General features: G+C 38.0%; 1 long non-coding RNA gene and 2 other non-coding genes across 22 annotated transcripts in view; all 3 read right to left on the bottom strand.

The window, feature by feature from the left end:
- Positions 1-22,269, bottom strand: part of LOC133769792 (uncharacterized) — a 94,139-nt gene extending 71,870 nt beyond the window's left edge. For 11 of the 20 annotated variants that reach the window (XR_009867248.1, XR_009867245.1, XR_009867247.1 and 8 more), the window contains exons 1-4: positions 22,023-22,269; positions 12,499-12,539; positions 2,696-2,828; positions 50-182 (exon numbers count right to left, since the gene is read on the bottom strand). This is a non-coding gene — a long non-coding RNA (uncharacterized LOC133769792). Of the gene's footprint in view, positions 1-49; positions 183-2,695; positions 2,829-11,047; positions 11,872-12,498; positions 12,540-22,022 lie in introns of those variants that run through there. The other 9 variants (XR_009867243.1, XR_009867249.1, XR_009867252.1 and 6 more) reach the window with 4 other exon arrangements.
- LOC133770785 (small nucleolar RNA SNORD116) lies at positions 2,363-2,456 on the bottom strand. The gene has a single exon (XR_009867474.1). It is a non-coding gene; the product is annotated as a small nucleolar RNA SNORD116 (small nucleolar RNA).
- On the bottom strand, positions 11,834-11,900 carry LOC133770850 (small nucleolar RNA SNORD109A). The gene has a single exon (XR_009867530.1). It is a non-coding gene; the product is annotated as a small nucleolar RNA SNORD109A (small nucleolar RNA).
- Positions 22,270-27,600: the final 5,331 nt, after the last annotated feature.

The raw sequence follows: 27,600 nt of genomic DNA, 5'->3' as shown, positions 1-27,600 counted from the left end.
GTCAAGTGCTATGGGCTTTGTCCCCAGTGCTGGCCTTGGCCCTGCTTACCGTCCTCAGAGATCCAGGAGCTTCCCGCTCACCAAGGGCAGTTTGAATTCTAGTGTCTTGTAGGGCCTCTAGTCCTCAGCAGAAGCATACTTCTTCCCGCCCTGCGCGGCCTCGTCGACATCAGCAAATGGCCCTGAGATGTATACACAAACCACAGGCACTCTTGAGAAAACCATAGCCCTGGCCTGCTCCAAGCCGCCACGCTAGGCTGCCCTGGTCTCTGCACCACAGCGAATGCCCTCAATCTTCATCCCTGTAGCTTCCTTTCACTCGAGCCAGTCTCCATGATAGGACTATGCATACACAAGTTTCTCATGAGAAGGCTCTTGTGGGTTCTAAGCTTGAGTTCTGAATTCTGGGAAGATGTGAGTCACAGTATATGTGCATCTGTGTCCCAAGTGTGTGTTGGTCCTGGCACCGGTTATTCAACTACTTTCAGGCACTCTTTTGCTGGTGTTCGGAGTCTTCAATACTGCTTATGGGCACCAAAATCTGGCCCAGAGTGACAAGGTCCATGGGCACCCCACAAACCCGCGGCAATTTCCAGGGCAAGAAAGGACTGCTTGTGCGATGCATGCTGTCCCCCAGGACCTGAGACTCAGTCAGGCCTTTCGTCACCTGGATCCTCTGCAGGTGAGGTGCCCTGAGAGTCCCTAGTCGTGAGTATGATCACAGGAGAGCTCCTCAACAGCTGCCCAAGGTTTCTGTGTTGTGGCAGGAAAGGGCAAAAGACCCACTGCAAACACAGCCAACCTAGCACTTGTGCTCCTGCATCTTCCAATCTCATTTGTGTATCAATGGTCTCCCGGGCCTGGGTGGCCAGCAGGGGCTTATCCTGGTGCATCCAGGATCAGACTTGACTCCCAATGACTTTCCCTAATTGCCTCTCCCTAATCGCCCTGACCCTGGCAAGCCCTACAAATGTCCTGAAGTCAGCGCAGGGGAACATGCAACCGGCCCTCAAACCCACCAAGATTAACCTCACACCTGCCGACTCAGAGGACTGTGCTACCCTTGACAGGCACACATGAGCTCTGGACCAAGGGAAACCACCAGGTTGATATGCCTAGCCCCAGGACCCAATCATCCAAGACAACGTGAGTTCAGGCAGCAGATTAGTCTCAGAACCCCAGGGTACAGCAAGTGCCCTGGAAAAACAACCTCCAACCCCAGTAGACATTGAGGTTTCTCTGCTGGCCAAGATTATCTGAGCTCAGGCTCCGGGATTACAGGCACAAGAGCCAGGGGCATGAGTTATAGGCCCTGAAATGTCCAGCAGCTGCTGTTGCAAGCTGAGGGAAGCCACCACACCCGAGGTCCTAACTCTCCTGATTTACAGTACCACATCACTGGTCCTGCATTGGAGGCCCAGGTGAAGAGGGTTTGTCCATTTCACATAAGATAAGCACAGTACCTGGGCCTTCATGGCACAGACCTGGAAACCTGCTTAATGCACAATCAAGAGTACAACAGATTTCGCTGCACTCACACCCTCAGCAAAGGGATCCCGGAAGATTGCTTGCCTGGAATCCCTCCCACCAAGGCACCAACCAAATGGCACCAGACATGTGCCCAAGCTCTACTGCATGATCCAAATCTGACATTACCTGGGGTCACCCAGAGTGATACACCAAGATTATTCACTGCCCCGCATCAAGAACTCACAGCAACCATGTTCACCAGGGTTTCCTCAGAGACAACCCATCCCATTGTCCCTGGCATTTCCTTTGCACCAAGCCCCAGAACCACTCCACTCTGTGGAAGACATTCCCAATAGAAGGCAGAACAACATTCTTGCCAGATTGACTCCTACCACCAGGTCACACAGGCAATACTGCCAAGTGTCAATGCCACGCTCAAGGGGATGCCTGATCTCTTCAGAGCCCTATGGCACTCTGCTGCCACATAAGATCACCAGGTAAGACACCTAATGCTAGCCAGGTGACCAGGCTCTGTCTCCTGTTGGCCAGGAAGAGGAGCACTACGTTCCAGGAACCACTGCACAGGCAACCAGGGCCTCAGCCACACACAGCAGACCCTTGAGGTGAATACTTGGCTCCAGGTGCATCCACACAATCAGACCCTGCACACCCTGCTGCATCCTTCACCACTGCTGCCCACGAGGAGCCGCCACGCAAACTCCCAGCACCACTGTACCAGACACTCTGCTGCCCAGAGCGGACAACTGAGGGATCGTCCCCCTGGCACTGCTCGAATGGACCTTTCACCATGGGCACCCCCTGCATTGTGGAGAGAATCGCTACCCTGGACATGGGCCCTCACTGCCATAGTCCCTGCCGGAGGCAATGTGCTGGACCTCAGTCACGATGAGAACGACGGTTGAGAGTTCTCACTCATTTTGTTCAGCTTTTCCAAGGAATGTTTATTGGGGAGTCATCATCGATCCAAGCACATGCCAAGGTGTGGGGCCCTCAACACCAAAAGCCTTGTGCTTTGTCAGCTGCTTCGCCCAACCACTTTTGCACCCTGTAGAGTCCAGGGATATACTCCAGTGCCAGGAGAACAGGCAGTCCACTGCAGAGGTATGGCCCAGGTGCAGCCAAAGGCTCCAGAGAGCATACAGGTGTCTGCGGGGCTGTGAAGTGCTATGGGCTTTTCTCCAGTGCTGGCCTTGGCCATGCTTACCATCCTCATCGATCCAAGAACTTCCCGCTCACCAAGGGCAGTTTGAATTCTAGCATCTTGTAGGGCCTCAAGTCCTCTTCAGTGCATATTTCTTCTCGCCATGAACTGGCCACCTTGACATCAGCGACCGGTCCTGAGGGGTACACAAAAACCACAGACATGCTTGAGAAAACCAGAGCCATGTCCTGCTCCAAGCCACCACACTTAGGCTGCCCATGGTGTCCCATGCCACTGCATGTCCCCTCACTCCTCTTTCCCGTGTCTTCCTTTCAATCTAACCAGTCTTCCCACTTGCCACACATATACAGGATTGATCTACAATATGCTCTCAGCTTCTGGTTGGGCCTGGACAAGGCCAGGCTGCTGTGGGCAACTGAGGAAGGAAACAGCAGACTGAAGATATCCCTCTGCTCTCTGTCTCTTTCTCTTAAATAACATGCCTTTCAAATAAAATAAAATTTATTTAAAAAGACAACTGTGATACACAATACTTCTAAAACTGGTAAAGGACTTTGATGATAGAGCTAGCATTGTGGCTCGGCGACTTAAGTCATTGCCTACAATACTTGCATCGCAAATGAGTGCTGGCTCAAGTTCCACCTGCTCCACTTCCAATTCAGCTCCCTGCTAAAGCACCTGGGAAGGCAGTGGAATTTGCCCCAAGTTGTTGGGCCATATCACCCATGTGGTAGACCCAGATAGAATTCCAGGCTCTTGGTTTTGGGTTGAAGCCATCTGGAGAGTAAACGAGCAAATGGAAGATCAGTATTTCCTTCCCCCTCTACCCCTCCTCCACCTCTTTTTCAAGTAAATAAACAATTTTTAAAGGGAACTTAGAATGAATAACAATATCATTTGAAAAACAAAAATTTGAAAAAACTTAAAAAAAAGGAAAGGTGCAAGAAGTAAACTCTTCAGTTAAAAGGTACACTTTTACATGAGTTAGATTAAAAGAAATGAGTAATCAACTGTAATCCAAGTCATCTTCCACTGCTATCCTAGATGTATTAGCAGGAAGGAGGATAGGAAATACAGGAACCAGAACTCAAACTGGCACTACACTACAGGATGCCATTGTCAAAGAGGTGCTTAACCTGCTGAATCACAACTTGAGCCAATGTTCCTACAAATTCCTAATCTTCAAACTCAAGAGGTTATTTGTTTCTATAATAGATAACTAGGGGCCAGTGCTGTGGCGCAGCAGGTTAAAGCCCTGGCCTGAGGCTCTGGCATCCCATATGGGCACTGGTTCTAGTCCCAGCTGCTCCTCTTCCGATCCAGCTCTCTGCTATGGTCTGGGAAAGCAGCACAAGATGGCCCAAGTCCTTGGGCCCCTGCACCCACAAGGGAGACCCGGAAGAAGCTCCTGGCTCCTGGCTTCGGATTGGTGCAGCTCTGGCCGTTGTGGCCATCTGGGAACCAGTGGGTGGAAGACCTCTCTCTCTCTGTCTCCACTTCTCTCTGCAACTCTGTCTTTCAAATAAATACAATAAACCATATATATATATATATATATAGATAGATAGATAGATAGATAATTAGCTTGATGGTTAGTCATGTCACCAGAGGTTTCTTTTCTAGGAATACCAGTCCCAAGGCAGAAAATTCTAATTGCATGTAGCCCCCAGGCAGTGAAGCCCACTTTCTATCATAAAGAAAATGGTATAGCTGACCAACCAAGGAAGGTCATGATTGCTACTAACTAGGAACTTGGGCAAACACTGAATACAAACCTCTCATCCCAACTCCAACCATAAGAACCTTCACTGGTAACTCCTCTAGAAGACCAGCAATTAAATTATAGCTCCCAACCCCTTCTCTTTCTTCCTCTTCCTCCCCCTCTTCTCCTCCTACTCCCTCATATTCTGTCTTCCAAGTAAATTAAAAATAAATTAAACATATAAACAACATGGCAACACCCATTTGAGCTAGAGTAGCAGACCTGAATAGGTTCTGACAAAGAATATATGAACAAGAAGTCTAAAACGTATAAAGTTTGTTGATTCTTGCTACATAGAAAACTTAAGTTCATAGAAAAACTGTAAATAACCATCCATGGCCTTATTTATAACAGCCAAAGTTGGAAACAACATGAATGCCATTCAAAAAAAGAACAGTCAAGAGATGAAGTTACAGTCACAGAATAGACATATGGAGTACTTCAAAACTGTTAGGATTATAAACAAATTCCACAAAGTTGCAAGATACAAAATTGACACCAAAAAAACAGCATTTTTAGTAAAAGGTCAAAGATTTATATGATCTGAAGAGAAATCAGAGTATAAAAAGCAACATTTATATATATAAATAATGATGTCACTGAAAAAGAACTTATTTACAAGAGAAATTCTATTTACAATAGCAAAAAAAATGAAATACCTTGGAATAACCAAGTGTATGAAAGACTCTATTAAGTGTATTAATCAAGTGTATGAAAAACTCTACAATGAAAATCACAGAACACTAATGAAAAAATTGTAGAGGACTATAAAAAATGGAGACTTCCTGTGTCAAAGATTGGATGAATTGGTATTATCAAAATTTCCATAACTACCTCAAATGACTTACAGATTCAATGTAAACTTCAACAAAATACCTCATTCTTCATAGAATTAGAAAAAATACCAAAAATCATATGGAAACACAAAATATGCCACATATGGCCAGCCGGTGCCGTGGCTTAACAGGCTAATCCTCCGCCTTGCGGCGCCGGCACACTGGGTTCTAGTCCCGGTTGGGGCGCCGGATTCTATTCCGGTTGCCCCTCTTCCAGGCCAGCTCTCTGCTATGGCCCGGGAAGGCAGTGAAGGATGGCCCAAGTCCTTGGGCCCTGCACCCGCATGGGAGACCAGGAGAAGCACATGGCTCCTGGCTTCGGATCAGCGCGATGAGCCGGCCACAGTGGCCATTGGAGGGTGAACCAACGGCAAAAGGAAGACCCTTGTCTCTGTCTCTCTCTCTCACTAACCACTCTGCCTGTCAAAAAAAAAAAAAAAATCATGCCACATACCCAAAGCAGTCTTGAACAACAAAGCTGAAAACATCAGACATACTACAAAGCTATTAAACCAAAACAGCATAGTAGAACATAAAATACACCATATAGAACTATCGGTACATAACAGAAACCCAAGAAATAGGTGGACATGTGATACAGTGGTTAAATTGCTGCTTGGGACACCCACATCCTATATTGGAGTGCTTGAGTCCTGGATCCTCTGTTTCTGAGTCAAATTCCTAATAATATGCAAACTCAGAGACAGAAAATTATGTCTCACATATTTGTGCCCCTCTAAAAACATGCAAGATCCAGATAGAGTTCTGGGCTCCAGGATTCACTCTGGGCCAGTCCTTGCTAGTGAGGGCATCTGGAAGTAAACTAGCAGACAGAAGATCTATCTTTAATAAAGTAAGAATTCAATCGATAAATAAGTAGATAACCTAATAAATAACAAATAAACTTCAAAAAGAAAAAAAGTGTTTTAAAAAATACAGAAATAGGTAGTCATGTGGCACAACATATGTCACTTGAGTTGCCCACATCAAGTCCAGACTCATCTTCTTCCTATCCAGTTTCCTGATAATCTGCACTCTAGGAAGCACCAGGTGATGGCTTAAGTACATGGGTGATATGAACCAATCTATATAACATGATATAAACTCAATCTAGGATAGGAAGACCTAGATTGAATTTCAGGCTCCTGGGTTTGTCCTGTTCCATCCTTGCTGTTCTGTTCATTTTGATAGTGAAACAGGGATTGGAAGATCTCTCTTGGTATGTATGTCTCTGTCCCTCTGTCTCTCAGCACTACAAATAAAAAGATATTAAATAAATAAACAAACCCAGGATAGCATTCCATGTATCTGCAATTTCAAGTTTCACCATAGCTATATAAAGGTGTTAAAGATATTCCATGAAGAAAGAGCAGTCTCTTCAATGAACAGTGGTGGGAAAACTGGATTTCCATATGCAGAATTTTTGAATCAAGACCTCCAACTTTTCCTCTCATTCAAAAATCAACTTGAAAAGTATCAAATATCTAAATAAAACATGAAACTACTAGAGGAAAATATAGGAGAAACACTTATACAGCATAGGCTATCCATGTATTTTTTTTGGTAACCATGAGATCTCAAAATCACAGTTAACAAAAGTGAAAATAGAAAACAGTTTATATCAAACTCAGAAATTTCTGCATAGCCAAGGAAACAATCAACAGAGTGAAGAAACAAGTGTCACACTGGGAGAAAATATTTATAAAATATGCATCTGACAAAAGACTAATACCCAAAGCTTCAACAGTGATCTTAGAATTGATCTGAATAGACATTTTCCAAAGGCAAAATACATATGGCCAGAAAACACATAAAAACATGCTCAATATCATTAGCCTTAAGGGAAATGCAAACAAAAATCACAATGAAGCATTATGGCAATTATCACAACTACAGACAATAAAAGGTGCTTGTGTAAAAAGGGAACTCTAGTATGCTATTGGTGTGAATTCAAACTTGTGCCATCATTATGAAGAACAATATGGAGGTTCCTTAAGAAATGAAAAATAGATCTATCATATGATCATTTTGTCCTACTTCTGAGAACATATGCAAACATAATGAAGTCAGCCTATGAAAGAGAAACCTGTACTTTCTTGTTTACTATAGCGGTGTTCACAATAGCTATGATATTCAGTCAATCTAAATGTCCATCAGTGGATGAATGAATAAATATAATGTTGTACATATACACAATGGAATATTGCTCAGCCAAAAAAGAAGTAAAATCTGTGGGACCAGTGTTATGGCATAGCAGGTAAAGCCACTGCCTGAGTACTAGTTCATGTCCCAGCTGCTGTACTTCCTATCCAGCTCCCGGCTAATGCACCCAGGAAAGCAGCAAAGGTTGGCTAAGGTGCTTAGGCCCCTTTACCCATGTGGAAGACCTAGAAAAAGCTCCTGGCCCCTAGCTTCAACTTAGCCCAGACCCAACCATTGCAGCCATCTGGTGAGTGAACCAGCAGATGCAAGATTCTCTCTTCTCTCTGTGTAACTCTTTCAAATAAATAAATAGATCTTCAAAAAAAAATACTGAAGTTTACAACTAAAATAAACCATCAATATAAAGAAATGTATTATTTTTTTGTATCATAGGTGGACATTAAAATATATACACACACTAATATACATACATACACATTCATGTACTATTTACACAAACACAAACATGCATACATATATACAGCAAAAATGTGGATGCCATAATATTTGGTATATAGATATTTATAAATGTTTTCACTGAACTATATAACTGACATACTAATATATTCTTCCTTAATTTATGATGTTAATATATCTACCCCTGTTTCCTTTGTGTTTGTATTTCCGTAGAGTCTATTTAATTCTCAAACTTACCAAATATTTTTTGGGGGATGTATTTCTTAAGTATGGCATACAGTTAACATTACTATGAGACCCATTCTGAAAACCATTTCATCTTAATAAACATAACTTCATTCCCTGATTATGGTCATTGTTACATTTTTAAAATTTATAAATTCCAAAATTTTTAAAAATGGAATTTACTGCTTGATAACATTTTAAAAAGAATTTTAATGCCAAAGTGAATTACAGGAAAAAATACCTTCAGTACTTAATACTGTATTGCTAAAAGAACTAAAATGTGAAAAATATACAAATGTGTAAAAAGTATCAATATATAAACTATTCCCTAATTTGATTTACAAAAAGATGTCTTGTGTGACAGAGAAGGCACTCTTGAACCATCCTGAGAACAGCAGTCAGCAGGCCCCAAATATGCCACAATATAAATGAAAATATTCTTAGGAAGTATATTAATGATACTTAGAATAGTTTATTGACTTTCTATTGAAGTAGAATGTACACACAGCAGAGTTTACACACTAAGACATACCTGAATAAATCTGTACTACACAAAAACAATGAGCGATAAACACATAGAAGAAACAGTATTTGCCAGCATTCCAGAGAACACCCAGATGACTTATTTGCACAACAACCCAGAGACATCTTAACCTTCCTTAACCTATGTTAACACCTTTCAAAAAATAGCATCTTATTTATGGTAGCTATAAAGCTATAAAACTATAAGGTTAATATGTTAGTGTCACTACTCAGAATGTATTATTCTTTTTCAGAAGTTTTGCTGTTCTAGTTCTTATTCCATTCCATATTAATTTTTAATCATCTTGCTAATAACTACAAAGAAGTTTGCAATGATTTTTCCTTGCATTGGATCTCCAGATGAAACTGGGTAGAACTGACAATATTGATATTTCTAATTAATAAACACAGCATACTTTTATAACCTACATTAGTTTAGGTATTTCTTCACAATCTTCATCAATAATTAGTTTTCAACATAGAGATGATTTGTATCTTACAAGATTTACACTTACGTATACACTTTTGTATTATAAATCATATTTACTTTTTTCAAGGCTAATATACTAATATAACTAACTATTGTATATTTACTTTTAATTCTACAAATTTGCTAAACCATGTTTCTAGTTCTAAGAGTATTCTAAGTTCTTTGAGATTTTCTAATGTAGAGAATAATGCATCTGTAAAGAGATTAATTTTTGCCTCTGATTTTTATGGATCATTTCTTTCCCTTCCCCTGTGGCTGGAGATAGAATTCTACATAAATGAAGAGACAGGGCATCTTTATTCTCTTCCCAATTGTAAATAGAAAGCATAGCTTTTAAAAACACACTAGATTGTACATTGTTAGTACTTGCAATTTACAGAACAAATATTACATACCAGTATACTTAAATACCCTTTGGATTCAGAGGGCAGCCATGAGACCACACATCTTTGTATATTAACATGCACAAATATACAAAGTAGGGATTTTTAAGATTATATTTACTAGATAAAAATACAGTTCAGTGCTCCTCCCATTCATTTTCACTCTCACAAGTTTTTAATGATGGGATTCTAAGTATACTTCAGTATTTGGTAAGGTTTTTTTTTTCCTCTTAGATTCTACAACTCTCCCTGTTTTGGGCCATTTTGTTCATTGTTATCTAGCTCATTTGAACTCTTGCCTGGTTCTGGAGAAATGAAAATATATAAAAATACATTCATTCAAATATAAATGTAAAGTAAACATCAAAAGTTAATATTTGTAGAATTTTTGATAAGTTTGTCAAAAGGAAGAGTTTACCTACTCCTACTAAAGAATTGAACCCTAGGTCCCACATAAAACATACTCTGCATAGTCATGCAAAATAATATACAAAATGCATTTCTTATAGGTTTGTATTTCAATTGTATTAATAATAGTGATGGAATATGTGAAATGCTATTATCATTCTACTTACTGAATCTGACGTAATTTCTTTTGTGAGGCCAACAAAGATTTAAAAATCAAACATAGGGGCTGGAGCTGTGGCGTAGCAGGTAAAGCTGCTGCATGCATTACCGGCATACCATTTGGGCGCCAGTTTGAGTCCTGGCTGCTCTACTTCTGATTCAGCTCCCTGCTATGGCCTGGGAAGGTAATAGAAGTTGGCCCAAATCCTTGGGCCCCTGTATCCGCATGGGAGACCAGGAGGAAACTCCTGATTCCTGGCTTTGGATTGGTGCAGCTCTGGCTGTTGCAGCCAACTGGGGAGTGAACCAGCAGATGGAAGATCTCTCTCTCTCTGCCTCTCCTCTCTCTAACTCTTTCAAATAAATAAATAAATCTTAAAAAAAAGATTTATTTAAAAAATTTAAAAAATAAAAATGAAACATACTTTTGTTTCTGAAGAATGAAGTGTTTCTTGATTCTTTATTATTTAAAATCTTGAAGGCCTTAGAAAAATCTTATTAAATTGAACATATAATTTTATGCATCAAGAAAATGTATAAAAGAAAATGAATGCAAGTCAAACCTCAATGATGAGAAAAGTAAAAAAAAAAAATGATACATAATGAGCTTATGGGTCTGACCGAAATGATCCAATAGCTATAATCTTAGTTATTAAGTCAACATGCTATAACCACAAAAATTTTTTGAGAAATTCTTAAATTGAGAAATTTTTGAGAATTTCACAAAAGGACATTTAATTGCAATATGAAGCCGCAAAAAATACCAATCATTCCCCCAAAATTCTTCACTTGTCATTCTATGAAAAAGTAAGATCAAATAAAATTATAAAAGTCAATGATTCAGAAACAATGTGGAGATTCTCACCAGGATAAAGAGACATTAAGTAAATATTATCCAACATGCCACTATAAAGATGAACTCAAAGACCTGAGATGTGGCATGGAACACAAGATGTATGACTGTCAACGGATGCTGGTTTAGCTACTCACCCCTATTCTCTGAAGTGGAAGAACACATTCTAATACTCCTCTACCTCAGCAAATCAAAACAGAAAGAAAAGAAATAATCTCAGAAAATACTTAAGAGTAAAAATAACAAAGCACTAAAATTGTTTCTATTGTCAACATTTAATATAGACATTTGGTGATAACTTTCTTCAGTCCAACATTAATAAGACTTGCAGAACCCATAATATTTTGCACAATCCATTTTCAATGCAATATTTTCTCACTCATTAATTAATATTTCCTATATACAGTATCTATCTACACTCTTTGTTCACAGTGAGCAAATTGAAGCAAGTCTTGAGTCACTGAGACTATAAAAATTACTTAAGATTGGGGCTGGTGTTGTGGCATAGCTGGTTAAGCCACATGGGTGCTGGATCATAGACCTGGCTGGTTTACTTGAATCAGCTCCCGGATAATGGACCTGGGAAAGCAGCAGAAGATGGCCCAAGTCCTTGAGCCCCTGCATCCACATGGGAGACTCAGAAGAAGCTCCAGGCTCCTGGCTTCAGCCTGGCCCAGCCCCAGCTGTTGCAGCCATTTGGGGAGTGAACAAGTAGATGGAAGATCTCTCTCTGTCTCTCCTCCTAACTCTGCCTTTCAAATAAATAAAAAACATTTTCTTAAAAAAGTATATAATATAGACTGCTAATATTATTTTCTGAGAAAAAGAAAACACATATTTATATCAGTATTGTCATTACAGAGGTCACCAAATATTGACAAGCTCTGAGAGTCTTATTTGCCCTATTACAGAACCACTCATCTGGACCTCAGATTGACATCTGGAATGAGTCCCTCAGCATCCTCAGACACTTGTTCTCATCATCGATCCAGACAAGCACCCTCCCAGCAAATAAGTATTTCCATTGCCAGACTTATTTTGTGCAAGCTTATGTAATGCATTATGAAGGAAGAACAATAATTATACAGTGGAAGTTTTACTGAGTATACAGTGTATAAATATGTTTGGTTGTTCTAATAAAATTATATAAAATCTATTGGGAATTAAAAAAGAAAACATTTCTAATCAACTGAAATTCTACAAGAGTGAGCAAAAACAAATAATATGACTATAGAACAAATATGAGTAGAAATATGTTTTGAATATGCCAGATAAAGATAAAATAATCAGTATTTTGCAAACTTGAATTTTAATACAAGAGTACTTTCATCCAACACAAAATGGTGAAAAGGATATACCAATGATTCACCAAATCATTCAGGCTACATCAAAAAGAAATTTTTAAAAAAGGAACAAACATTAATGAGGATTCTATTAACAAACTAGGAACAGTCACGGGAAAAAAAATCTATCATAAAAAATATTCTCTTCTGAACCTCTGAGAGCATGATTACCCAATCTTGAAACTGTGGCATCACTAGCCACAATCCACAAAAACAATTTGAAAAGCAACACAGTAGTCACTCACCTCTCTTCCATTAAGTACTCTAACTTGTTCTAAACTTTGACCTGCAGCAAAATATCACAAAGAAATTAAGTCAGATAAAAATATGGAAATCTATTTAAAAATCAATAAAGCTTCTGTTACAATTATTTATCATACAACCACCTCCACACAAATCAAGACTGTTGCTCTCTTGATACCTGTCATTTCCTTTCTTTATTCATTCCTTCCTGAACTGCTCATTCTGAGAATAATCAATAACCATCTCTAACATGCTATGCAAAATAGTGATACAGCAATTGCTTCTATGAATAATTCTAAAGTTGTAACCTACTAAATAAACACTTTATTTTAGTGGCTAAAATGAAAGGTGAATAATAGGGATGTTTTGACATAAATATTCTGGAAGAGATAAGAAGTCTGGATATCTACTTGAATAGTACACAAAAATACATGTGTAAAACTTTAAATCTATTTCAAAATATTATATATAAAATGATAGGACAATGACCAGAATACTAAAAGATGAAAATTTACATAACTGAAATAGAAACTATTTTAAAAAATCTCAAATTGGGGCAAGCATTCTGGAAGTAAAGAGGCCACCTGCAATGCCTGAATCCAATTTGGGCACTTGTTGGAGTCTCAGCTCCTCTACTTCTGATCCAGCTCTCTGATATTGGCCTGAGAGAAGCATCAGAATATGGTCAAGTGCTTGGAAACCTGCCACCCACATGAGAGACCCAGAAGAAGTTCTTGACTCTGGGCTACAGCCTGGTCCAGCCCTGGCCATTGTGGACATCTGAAGAATGAACCAGCAGATGGAAGACTCTCTGTCTCTCCAACTCTCTACATAACTCTGAGTCTTTAAAAAAAAATTAAATAGGACATTACAAGGCTAACACATAAGAGAGTAACATGGGGTGAACATGGTCCTTCTACATTGAAACATAGAATTCAATTAAGGATCACAGGAGGAATGCATAAGTAGAATAACAGAGGACTCTGAAGAATAAATGTTTGAAAGTAAATCATGGAATTCAAACTGTCATAGAACACCAGGGGAGGATTTGGGAAATAAAATGTAAAATTGCTTGTTAAGTACAAAAAAACAGATCCAAAAAACCTGCTATAAATATAATGATGTCGGTAGGCAAAAAAAAAAAAAAGTGACAGGACATAATAGAAAGATATGGTATACACACAGAAATCAAAAAGAAGGGATGGGGGCCACTGCTGTGGCAAAGCAGGTAAAGCCACGTCCTATGGGTGTTGGCATCCAATATGAATGACAGTTTTGAGTCCCAGCTGCTCCTCTTCCAGTCCAGCTCTCTGCTACAGCCTGGGAAAGCAGTAAAGTATGACCCAAATCCTTGGACTCTTGTACTCAGGTGGCAGACCTGGAAGAAGCTCCAGACACCTGGCTTCAAATCAGCCCAGTTCTGGCCATTACAGGCTTTTGGGGGAGTGAACCAGTGAATGGAAGACTCTCTCTCCCCCTCAGTAACTCTGCCTTTCAAGTAAATAAATAAATCTTTTTTAAAAAAGGAAGGAATAGTGGTGAAATCAGTCAGACATAGAAAGACAAATACTACATGATCTCCCTCATATATGGGAGCTAAAGAAAAAAAAAAACCTCAATATGAATACAGAATGACAATTACTAGAGGCTGGAAATATATGGAGAGATAGAGGGAGTGTGGATTAAAAGAAATAAAGGAAGCTAGCTGTGGCTTACAGATCGTGACAAATACATGTTAATAATAAGGGAGGCTGAGTGTGGGTTACATCGGAACTCTGTACAACTCCACAATTTTCTGTACAACTCCACAAAAATTTCTTTAGTAAATTTAAAGCTATCTGAAATTTTCAAAAAACTTAATAGGGAAGGAGTGATCATTTTAATAATAAAAAAAGTAAATCAGGACAATAAAAGTTACTTTGCTTTTATTTTTTTAAATATTTTTATTTATTTTTTGACAGGTAGAGTTACAGACAGTGAGAGAGAGAGAGACAGAAAGGTCTTCCTTCTGTTGGTTCACTCCCCAAATGGCCCCAACAGCCAGAGCTGAGCCAATCCGAAGCCAGAAGCCAGATGATTCTTTCTGGTCTCCCACACGGGTATACGGGCCTAAGCACTTAGGCCATCTTCCATTGCTTTCCCAGGCTGCAGCAGAAAGCTGGATTAGAAGAGGAGCAGCTGGGACTAGAACCGGTGCCCATATGGGATGCCAGCGCCGCAGGCGGAGGATTAACCTAGTGTGCCACAGCGTTGTCCTTACAATAAAAGTTTCTAAGCGTAATAAAGGACACTACATAAATCAATTCACCAATAAGATATAACTGTATCAAATGTGTGAGCAGGTAGCAACAAAGCTTCAACATGCAAGAAGCAAAAACAGATGTGAAATTTACAATTATAAATGAAAACACTAATACTCTGCTCTCAGCAATCAACTATATGAAGATAGAAAATCCACAAATATAAAGAACTGAACACCATGGGGCCGGTGCTGTGGCACAGTGGGTTAATGCCCTGGCCTGAAGCGCTGGTATCCCATATGGGCCCTGGTTCGAGACTAGGCTGCTCCACTTCTGATCCAGCTCTCTGCTATGGCCTGGGAAGGCAGCAGAAGATGGCCTCTGCATTCATGAGAGAGACCCGGAGGAAGCTCCTGGCTCCTGTCTTCAAATCGGCACAGCCATTGCAGCCAACTGGTGAGTGAACCAGCAGATGGAAGACCTCTCTATCTGACTCTCCTTCTCTCTGTGTGTAACTATGCCTTTCAAATTAATAAATAAATCTTTAAAAAAAAAACAGAACTGAAAACCATAAAAAGATTGGACATTCACAGAACATTCCAAGAACCACCAGTAGAACAAAATTAAATATTTGTAAATACACATGGGACATTTACCAAGACCATAACAATTTACCTAGCCCATATGATAAACTTTAACAATTGTATAAGAATCGAAAGCATGCAAAGTGCATTTTCTGACTGAAATTAAAAAGGTTATTTTTAAAAAGGAAATGAAAATACATATAACCAGAAAATCATATAAACACTAGAAGTTGAAAAAACACTTCTAAATAATCATTGTGGTTCAAATAATTTAGAAAATAGTCTAAAGGAGCTAGCATTGTGGCTTAATGGATTAAGATACTACCTGTAATGCCAACATCATATATGTGTGCCAGTTTGTGCCTCTGCTGATCTTCTTCCAATCAAGCTCCCTACTAATGACCTGTAAAAAGGAGCAGGATATGGCCCAAGTGCTTGGGTTCCTGCTACTCAAGAGGGAGACGCGGAAGAAGCTCCTCTCCCCTGGCTTTGGCCTTGCCTAACTCCAGCTGTTATAGCCATCTGTGGAATGAATTAGCAGATGGAAGATAACTCTGTCCTTCCTCTCTAATTTTGATTGTCAAATAAATAAATTGTTAAAAAATAAAAAGATTATATTCTAAAAACATAAAAGAAAATTTAAACATCAAAATTTGTGGGATATATCTAAAGCAGTCCTTAAAGGGATATCTATAAAGTTAAGATTCTAATATCAGAAAAGAAAGGTAAAATCAGCAACCCATATACCAACAATAAGATACTAGAACAAAAGCCAAGAAAGACAACAGATGACAAGAAATACTAAAGTATATATTAATTCAATGAAATTGAAAAAATAAAAGTGAGTGATAGCAAAATCTGGTGTCTTTAAACACCAATATAACTATTTAAGATATGTTCACATGACAAAAATAAAGTTCAAAAAGGAGAGAGAACTTGCAAGCAATAGGTAAGGGATTTTTGCTCAAAGACATCAAATGAACATAATCGGAGAATATTACAAACAGTTCTCAATATACAACCAACAACCTGGTCTCCAAAAGAAGCACTATCAAGGCTAGCCTTATGGCATAGAGGGTAAAGCCTCCACCTATGATGCTGGCATCCCATATGGGTACCAGTTGGAGTTCTGGCTGCTCCATTTCCAAACCAGCTCTCTGCTAATGTGCCTCAGAAAGCAACAGAAGATATTCCAAGGTGCTTAGGCCCTGGGCATTCACATGGGAGATCTGGAAAATGTTCCTAGCCCCTGGCTTCAGTCTGGCCCAGCCATAGTTCTTACAGCCATCTGGGGAGTAAAACAGCAAATGGAAGATATCTCTCTCCCCCCCCCTCCCTCCCTCCTTCCCTTCCTCCTTCCCTCCCTCTCTCTCTCTCTTCCAAGTAAATAAATAAATCTTTAAAAGAACACAGCACTATCATAAAAGAAGTAGACAAGTTATACTTCGACAAACTTAAAAACATATATTCTATGCAACTCCAAATAGATATTGAAAAATGGAATAAAACTAGAAAAAATATTTGAAACCACAACCATAAGAAACTTTTTATCAAGAATATATCAAGGGGCTAGCATTGTGGCATAGCGGATAAAGCTACTACATGTGATGCTGAGATCCCATACAGACACTGGAAGTCAACAGCACTGGATAAAAATCTCCCAATGTTTTAGCACAACTGGTTAAGCTTTTGCTTATGACTCCACATTGGAGCTCAGGTCCTGGCTACTCTGCTTCCCATTCAGCTTAGTGATAATGTACCTAGGAAGGTAGCAGAGAATTGTTCAAGTACTTGTGCCTGTCACCCATGAAGGAGACACAGATGGAGTTCCTGGCTTTTGGCATGAGCCTGACCCAGTCATGGCTGTTGCGGCCATTTGGGGAAGTGAACCAGCAGAGGGAAGAAATTTCTCTCTCCTTTCCCCTCTTCCCTCTACCTTCTCCCCTCTCTCTTTTTTTCTGCCTTTCAAATAAAAACACTTTTTGAAAAAGGGACTGGAAGCTGTGAAGAGCCACCATTCCTTCCTTTAAAATCAAATTCGGGCTGCAGGGGGGCCCAGCATTGTTTCACAGCAGATTCCAGCTACACTTGCAACACCAGCATTCCATACCAGAGTGGTGGTCTGAGTCCTGGCTGCTTGGCTTCCTTTCCAGCTTCCTGGGAACGAACCTAGGAATGTAGAGGGAGATAGCCCAAGTACTTGGGTTTCTGCCACATATGTTGGAGACTCAGATGGAGCTCCTGGCTCCTTGCTTTTGCCTGGCCAACCCCTGGCAGTTGCAGTCATTTGAAGAGTGGACCGGCGAATGAAAGATCCCTGTTGTGCTCTTGTTTCTCTCTCTCTCTCTCTCTCTCTCTCTCTCTCTCTCTGTGTGTGTGTGTGTGTTTCTCTGCTTTTCAAATACATAAATATATAAGTCTTGAAAACAGCAACAACAACAAAAAAAGAAAAACAATCCTATTAGAAAGTGGACATAAGGCTTGAACAGACACTTTATCAGTGAGGATATGTGGGAGGTAAAAATTAACACACAAAATGTTTAATATTCTAAGTCTTTAGCAAAATGTAAAGTAAGAATCAGGATACAATTATTTAAATTAAAAAAAAAAGACATTACCCATGCTAACATGCAAAGCAATTGGGTACTTAAACTGTCTTATAAAATTAAACATGTAACCCAGTGATCGTATTCATGGGCATTTATCTTAGAATAATGAAAATGTGTATTTACACAAAAGCCTTATACAATGCTCAAATCAATATTTATTTTCAATTGCCTGAAATTGCAAAACAATCTAAATATATTTAAAAAGATGGTTGTATAAAGAAATCATGTGCATCCATATAATAAAATCCTATTCAACAGCTTTAAAAGGATTAACTGACAGATAAAAACAAAAATGATTTTTATTTATCTCAGAAGCCTTTTGCTAAGTGAAAGGAGTCAGGACTCAAAGCTTAAGTATTTGTTTATTCCATTTAATCATTTGGTTAAAGATAGAACTACAGACAAAATGGTCAGAAGAGACTGTGGGAGGGACTGCCTACAAAGGAATAACAGAGATTTTGAGGCTGACATCAACTCCTCCACATTATGATAAACACATCAAACCTAAAGTGTTGTATATTACATGCAGTGAATTTTGCTATATGTGAAATAAAAAGTCATATACAAGGTAAAAATATGAAACTGAAAAAGGCTGGGCCAGGTCATTAGGCTTTTCATGTGTCAATTCCACGCTGTCTCATGTATGGAGCTTACGTGGTAACAGTCATGCATTCTTAGGAATATCACTTTAACCAAGGAATCAGATATTCAGAGGGGAAATGTTTAACACATGCAAAATTGCTAACACTCATATCTTCCAGAACTGTGGCTGGTACTGAAATGAGCAAGAATAAACACATACTCTCTCACTATCCACTCTGCCTGTCAAAAACAAAAAAAAAAAAAAACAAAACAAAAAAAAAGAATAAACACATACTCACTTGCTTGGAATGGAAATGCACTGTTCAAAAATATTGCCTCTTCATTTCTACAGAGTATGATTTGGGCAAATTCATGCAAAGGGCACCTTTGTTCTAGTGAGAAAGCATCTAGAGTGAAATGAATCTAATGATCACAATGAACGAGGTAGGCTGCATCAGCTATGAAGCCAAAAAAACAGTTTTGCATTACAGTTTAATGCAAACTTTATGGGAAATATCAGTTTATGTGTGTGGCAAAATTCGACCTGAGTGATTTATCCTGCTACTTCTCAGTACAATACATAAGTTTGCAAGTACTTAGTGTGGATAGCTTTCCTGTATCTTAAGAAATAATGCTGTAGGCCAGAGCAAGGAAATATTTGGTTTTTACTCACACCCACTGGATCAACCAGATGTTAGAAAATGTGCTATAAGGGCTGGCGCCGTGCCTTAACAGGCTAATCGTCCGCCTTGCGGCGCCGGCACACCAGGTTCTAGTCCCGGTCGGGGCACCGATCCTGTCCCGGTTGCCCCTCTTCCAGGCCAGCTCTCTGCTGTGGCCAGGGAGTGCAGTGGAGGATGGCCCAATGCACCCCATGGGAGACCAGGATAAGCACCTTGCTCCTGCCATCGGAACAGCGCGATGCGCCGGCCGCAGCGCGCCTACTGCAGCGGCCATTGGAGGGTGAACCAATGGCAAAAAGGAAGACCTTTCTCTCTGTCTCCCTCTACTGTCCACTCTGCCTGTCAAAAATAAAAAAAAAAAAAGAAAAAAGAAAATGTGCTATAAGTAACTGCCAGTCTCAATTTTAATCATTTCCACGAGAAGAAAAGCAACAATATTCAATGCAATATTTATAGTACATAGACTATTGGCTAACTTCAAATGCAGGAAACATAATCTGACATAGCCCTGTCAGAAAGTACTTAAGTATTAAATCATTACCATATTCTTACCCTTAAGAGAAACAAAATATTATATGCACACAAAATCCTCCACACCAAATATTCCTAACAGAATTATTCATAACAGCCAAGAAGAAAAAAATCTAAATGCACATTAACCAATGAATGTATAAACAAAATGTGGTATATCTATCTACCCATAGACTATCATTCATCCATTAAAAAGAATGGAATTCTGATACATAGCTAAACCTTTTAAACATTATGCAAGTGAAACAATTCAGGGTAAAAAAAATTCTTCAAGGAGATGGCATTGTGGCATAGTGGGTAAAGTTGTAGCCTAACCTTCTAGTACCCCATATGAGTCCTGGATTCTCCAGTTCTGATCAAGCTCCCTGCTAATGGCCTGGCAAAAGAAGAGTAAGACCTAAGTACATGGACTCCTGGCACCCAAGAGGGATACCTGGAAGAAACTCCTGGCTCCTGGCTTCAGCCTAGCCCAGCCCCAGCCATTACAACAACCTGAATGGTGAACCTGCAATGGAAGATCTCTCTTGTCTTTTCCTGCCCTTCCTGCCTTTATGTAACTTTTTCAAATAATAAATCTTTAAAAAAAAAAACCTTCAAATGTAAATGCTTCAAATGCAAATAACCACAAGAGTTACTTGTATAACACTCATGCATTAATTTCACAGTGTATTTACTAAGTATGCATATATGCTTGAAGCAATATGCTTAAGTCTCTTCTTTTTACGTACTATTTTGTATTATTTTGATCTAATTTCAGACCTACTGATCAGATGCAAGGGTAGGAAAATGCCTGGATAATACTCATCTGAGATGCCTATATTTTACTACATCTGTTTCATGTTTGCCTTTACTTGTTCTTTTCAATTCTATTCACATACTGTTTTATTTATATATATTCCCTGAATATTTTTACTTCTTAAGAAAAAAATATTTTTAGGGGTTGTTGTAGTGGCGTAGTGGGTTAAGACAATGCCAGTGATTTCCACGACACATATGAGCAGCAATTCTTGTCCTGGTTGCTCATTTTCAATCCAGCTCCCTGAAAGTTGCCTGGGAAAGCAACAGAAGATGCCCCAAGTACTTAGGTCCCTACCACTCACATGGGAGACCTGGAAGAAGCACCTGGCTCCAGGTTACAGCCTGGCCCAGACTCAGTGGTTGCAGTCTTTTGGGAAGTGAATCAGTGGAAGGAATATCTGTCTTTCCCTCTCTCTAACTCTTTCAAAATAAACAAACGAGTCTTTAAGGAAGAATAAATTAAAAAAAAAAAATTGGTCTAGGGGCCGGCACTGTGGCGCAGCGGGTTAACACCCTGGCCTGAAGTGCCGGCATCCCACATGGGCACCGGTTCTAGTCCCAACTGCTTTTCCTCGATCCAGCTCTCTACTGTGGCCTGGGATGCCAGTGGAGGATGGCCCAAATCCTTGGGCCCCTGAACCCACGTGGGAGACCCGGAAGAACCTCCTGGCTCCTAGCTTCGGATCGGCGCAGCTCTGGCCGTTGCAGCCATCTTGGGAGTGAACCAGCGAATAGAAGACATCTCTATCTCTACCTCTCTCTGTAATTCTGACTTTCAAACAAATAAAATAAATCTTTAAAAAAAATTGGTCTAGTTGGTGTTTATAAAATGAAAAATATTGGTACCTAGCTTCAGTGTCATTACCAAAATTAGGCAATTAATACTTACGTTATTATATATTCTAGTTTGTATAATTTCTTCAAATAGAGTGTTTTGTTAAAATCAACCTTGTATTGATTTCTTGTATCTATTTAGTGTAAAATAAAGTGTAACATTTCATCAGTGATATTGGTATATTTGAAGACTGAAAGCAGAATGTAACTTAATCTGAATCTGATGTTCCCTCACATGTAGATGCAGGTTTATGCACTTTTCTTTGTGACAACTACAGTAAGAAGGCTGGGTTCTTCTGAGTGCATTCAGTCATCACTGCCAGATATTCCTATTACTAGTAGCATTAACTTTCAGCTCAATATTCAGATGCTTTCTATCAAGTTATTCACAACAAGATTATTAACTTGCCTTTGTAATGGATAAATATCTTAAGGAGGACAACTGCAGACTACTTATGTATCCTGTCCTTCTTTAATATTCTCTTGCAAGTTTTAACATCATTTGATATTTCCTGGCTGAAATAATTGTGATTATTGCAAAATACTGACTTTTCAAATGTTGTTATTCACTTTGTTTATTATGGTTTTCTATTACAAAGAAAAGCTTTACTTGCTATACCACTCATTCATTCAAATATGTGTTAAACAATATTTAAATATCTTACCAGCATGCATCAGCTTTCACATCCTTCAAGAGGACTACAATGTGAAAATATCCACAAAGAGCATCAGTCAAAACCAGAGGTGGTTCACTGTTGGGTGTCCAGCAGCCCTCTTTGAAAGACACAGCTTCACCTATTTCTGACTGCTTTCTCATCCTGTACTCATTTGCCTCCTTCAATATCCAGAATGTTCCAGGTCTCACCTGAAAGAATATTGAACAATTTCCCTTCCCCCAAAATGCTGGAAAACAAAAAAGCAAACTTAGAATAGCATAGCTCATTCCTTACATCACGAACTAGTCATTTCTAAATGTACTTCAACCAGTGCTACAGCATAGTAAAGCAAAATGTCACAGTTTCTCATAATCATTTTGAACACATTGTTAGTAGCTAAGAAGTGTTATATGTTTGTACCTGCAATTCACAAAGTGTTATCTTTAGAAAACTATTCTAAGAAATTAAGATAACTGGGAAAGTAGATTGTTTGTAGAATACATATTCAAATAGGACAGATTATTTAGAATTCAGAACCTACAGACATAAACTATAATTGAAAAAAAAAAACAACAGGAGGTTACGAAATTGAAGTCTACATAAAGCGGAAATTTTTTCTTCATTCAAAGACACCAATTGACCCTTTTCCCTGGAATTTACAGTATTTGCTTTTAATATGTCCTATCAGGAGGTCTATTCCACAGCCAATTTCTTACTTTTAATCACTTTTTTATTGGCCATATCACTTTAAACTTCGATGTATGCACCTCCAACATCCTAAAGTTTGCCAGGAATGCAAAGCTCCACCTCTTAAGCAATATCTAATATCTCTAGAGGCCACTCCTTGATTCATACACCATTCACACAAATCAATTTCTAACTCATGTTTTTGTTCTGTTGCTATAATACCTCAACACATACTTTCTATAACAAAATGCTACACCTAATGGTTCTCAACCAACTGATTCAAAAGAATGAAAACATGACATTTGAAATATGCATTCTTCCACAAAACTGTTTCACACAATGGATTTAGCAAATTAGAAGAGATCTTAATTATCATTCAAAGACTAATACAATGGGATAGTTTATTTATGTTGTAACAGTATAAATTATGGCAAAGCTATCAATTCTCTTATCTTAAAAAAGGAATAAATACAATACTCCATATACTTGTGAACATTATGCAAAGTTATTTCATACTTATATATAGCACACATGAAGGGACTTCAAGAAATTCTTGGAAAATCAGATATGAACTTTATTCCTCAACCTAAGTTCCATGAAGTTTAAGGCATTTTCAGAAACAATTATAAGGGCCAATGAGAGTCCTGGGACTTAACTCAGTCCTTTTTACATTGACAGAAGAAAAGTGGATGTCCTTCCAAGATTTTTTAAAAATAGGAAATAAAAGGAATTCAGAAGGAGCAAAATCAGGAATATAAGATAGATCTCTAAAGAATTCCTAGTGAAACTCTTGCAAAATTGCCCTTGTTTCATAAGCAGGAATGGTATCATGAAGGGACTCTCAGGGTAAGATTTCCAGGATGTCGTTCTCCTAAAGCTTCAGCTCATTTTCTCAGAATCTTTTGCTATTAGGATGCTATCATGCTTTGATCCTCTAAAAGGTCACCAAGAAAAATGTTTTGAATACCCAAATCCCTACCAAGAGAGAAAAATAAATTGGTGTCATGCTTTGCTTGATTGATCCACTTTTGCTTTAAATAACTTCCACCTCTTGATAGTGATTCCTTTGAGCCTTGTCTCCACGATCGTATTAATAAAGTCATGTTTTATCTCTTGATAACATATTCAAAGTATGAATTTCCACTCATTTAATATTTCCATTGAAAGCTCTGCTCATTTGTAGCTGTTTTGGCCAATGCACTTTTGACACTCATCCAGCAGATTTGCTCTATTTTTCAGTCAGAATTATGTAAGCTAAACCAATTGACATATGTCTGAATGTTGGCTATTATTTCTGCTCTTGATAATTGGGGTCTTCTTCCAAAGGAAAGTTGAAGAAATAGAGATTGATGTGGATGATCTGTCACTGAGGGTTTTCAGATTCCCTGCAAATCACCTCATACATCCCTACAAATTTTCCACTTATAACCTGCTGATTTGATGGGAGGGTATTGTCCCCATAAATTTTTTATAAAATGCCCAAGATTTCACCACTCTTCCACTCTTTTGTCATAAATATATTTGCTCTTGTTTCAATTTTAGCAGAATATGTTATTCTGACATGAGTTTTTCAAACATACCTTATCACTTATAACTCTAAGGGCTTCAAACCAAATCCTGCACAGAAAAGTCAGTCTACTGACTTTATTTTGGTACATACTTTTAAAATAATATGCATTTTCTATGAAACTTTTGAAGAAGACCACTTTTAGAAAAACAAATACTAAATATAATAGAAATATATAAGTAGTTGAAACCAAACACATGAACAAGTTAAATAATGACCAGGACTATAAACATTTTTATGAGTGTTCTTCCTGTAAAATTTGTTTATTGATTATATCAGAATAAGCACATATACATGTCATTTCACATGGATAAAATACAATATTAATTCCTAGCGCATAGTTGGTACTCAATAACTAGTGAATAAATGAACTTTTGAGACCTATATTTTCATATAAATTAATTTGAATATCCCTTATTAACAACAAAAAATAAGTCAACTAGATAAAGGCATCATCACTAATTTCCCTGGTACTATGATTTGAGAAACATGGAATTTACTATTTTACAAATATAATTAATGTTGCAATAAGTACCGTTGAGTTTATATACATCTTTGAACACTTTCTATAAGATCTTATAGGCACATTTTTGAAAATAAAATTTTGGTCAAACTGAGCAAATTTCCATTTACAAAGAATTTCCCACTACCTTCCTGGAAGAGTTTTAAAGCATCCACACTTTGTTCATACATGTACCTATTAATCTGATAGGTGAAAAATGGTAAATACTTAGAGATCTGCTTCATATACTTAATGTATACACAATTTTTATAATATCATTGTAAAGGCTAATAAGTCTGAGCATATTTTTATATGCTGTTGGCCACTTCCAATGCTTTTCTACGAACTATTCATTTATGTGCTTTCCTACTTCCTATTGGGATGCTCAGTTTTTTCTTTTTTGAATAAGCCTGTTATAAAAGGTGGATACTAAAGTTTTTATGTTATAACTAAGATATATATATATATATATGCACACAAACACACACATATATATTTATAAAATAAGAAGTAACCCAAATTTAATTCTAGCTTTGACATGTAGTCATCATTCTTTATATATTGACATAATTACAACAGCTCAGACAAGTTCAAATAAGCTAAGAATTCATTGATCAAGAAGATTGATATCAAAGCTGAAGACAGACAACATTTTGATATTAACTGTGCTGAGCATGAAAAGGTCACAGGCTAGACTTCAGACACTAATTACTTGGAGAAATTATAAATGAACAAAAGAAACATTTAAATTAACTTAAAGGAAAATTTTTGAAAACAACTTTTGATCAAAATACACTAATTTCCATAAAAACATATTTCCCACTATATTCTGATAACTGGAAAGGAGTTTATGTTTCTTTATATAGTGCTGGTTTTACCGTTTATGATGATGGCTGTGGTAGTCATGTATATCACTCTCTTATGAATGGGATTTGGAGAGCAGCTAAATTTTCATGAAAACAAAATGGTAAAACAATTCTTAGATATTTTTTCTATGTGACTAAGTTAATCTGATTATTTTTGAGATCCTTATTTTAACCAGTGCTACAGTTTAGGTATTGATAAACTAATCCACAGGCTGTCTGTATAAATTCAATCAACTACCACTGTTTGCAGCTCCTTTCACACTACAAAAGCAGAGAAGATTGTATGAAACAGAAATAATAAAAATTTTATAACTGAAAAATTTTATTTGGCTCCTTATACACACAAAAATATTAGTCTAGTTTAGCACAGGCTGGGGTGGTAATTCCATATAATTAAAAGTGAGCTTTATATATGACTGTGTAGAAGGACAGAAAAAGAGTCATAACATTTACTGTAAATTTCCTCAAGCCAAGAAAATACAGGAAATATTTGGATTTTTCAGATTGAAGCATAGTAACAAGACCAGAGTTCCTACTAGGCAGTTTCCCTGAGTTAGTGACCCTCATTCTCATGATCTCTTCTGGAAGCTTTATCCTTCTATGTATCATTACTTCACAGACCACGGTCACCACTGGCCATTCACAAGGGAGGTAAATCATTTGATTTTCCAATGCTATGTGTTTGACAGATGTACAATAGTACACATGGAAGACATAATAATGATGATGATGATAGGTAAGATAGATAATTGATACATATAAGATGTCAACAAATAAAAGATGAACTAAAACAGAGTTTGAGAATAACCAGTAACATAACATACAGTAATTAAAAACAAGATATTTTTGAAAATTCAACACTTCTTTTTCTATAGTAACTGATTTACCTTATATATTATTACTGAATTTCTTCTGAGACCACAGAAGGATAGCAACTACACTTTAATGCTGTGTACAAAAGAAGTGAAAAGCTCCCCTTTCCTGCATAATTGCCCTGGGTTTGGAACCAGGTAGTTATGATAAAAATGAAAAAAAAATATACTATTCAAATCAACCAGATATAACTGAAGGATTGATTTCAACTTCCCAAAATTCTGAGATGTGAATAACTAAAATGCACCTTTTTTCAATAAAAGACAGTCTTTCAAGAGCTTGAGTCTGTGTTAAAAAAAAAAACACATCAAATGTCTACATAATATTCCACATCTATGCCTTGGCCATGGTAATAGTGAAATTAAATGAATGTTCATCATCAATTCTCTCCAATAATTTACCTTGTTTTTTTAAATAAGCTATCCATTTAGTCTCTAAGTTATCAATTCACTGAAAATATCATGAAAGCAAAGTACCCATTTAAAATATGTAATGACTGCTTGCTTTAGAATTTTTTGGGGATAAGGCAAGAATTATTAGCAAAACTAATTCCTGTCAGAAGGGGTTCATTTTATCAAAACTATGAAACAGGGGTCCATGTTATGGTACAGTGATTAATCTGCCACTTGTGATCAGAGTGCCTTTTCAAGACCTGGCTATACTTCTTCCAATCCAGCTTTCTAATAATGCATCTGGGAAGGCAGCAGAAGATGGCCCCAGTTCCTTAGCCCTTGCCACCCATGTGGGAGACCTGGATGGAATTCCTGACTTGCTTAAGCCTGGAGCAGACCTGGATGTTTGCCCTCATTTAAGAAGTGAACCAGTAGATGTAAGATTCTCATTCTCTTTCTCCCTCTCTCTCTCTCTCTCTCTTTCCCTCTCCCTATGTGCAAGTGTGTCCTTCCCTGTAATTCTCCCTTTCAAACAAATGCATCATTTTGAAAAAAAATGTATAATAGATAGAAAAAGCAACACATAAAATTGTTTAATAGCTCTTCATAGGTACTCTTGGTTAAATTGTCTATCATATCCTGCTTTACCAGTCAAACCCAACTACTCAAGGAGGGAAATGTTTACATTTTACCATCAGCC

This window comes from Lepus europaeus, chromosome 11 (genome assembly GCF_033115175.1).
Source record: "Lepus europaeus isolate LE1 chromosome 11, mLepTim1.pri, whole genome shotgun sequence".
NCBI lineage: Eukaryota > Metazoa > Chordata > Mammalia > Lagomorpha > Leporidae > Lepus > Lepus europaeus.
The sequence above is the reverse complement of the archived record's forward strand: the minus strand, read 5'-3'. Positions and strand labels throughout refer to the sequence as shown.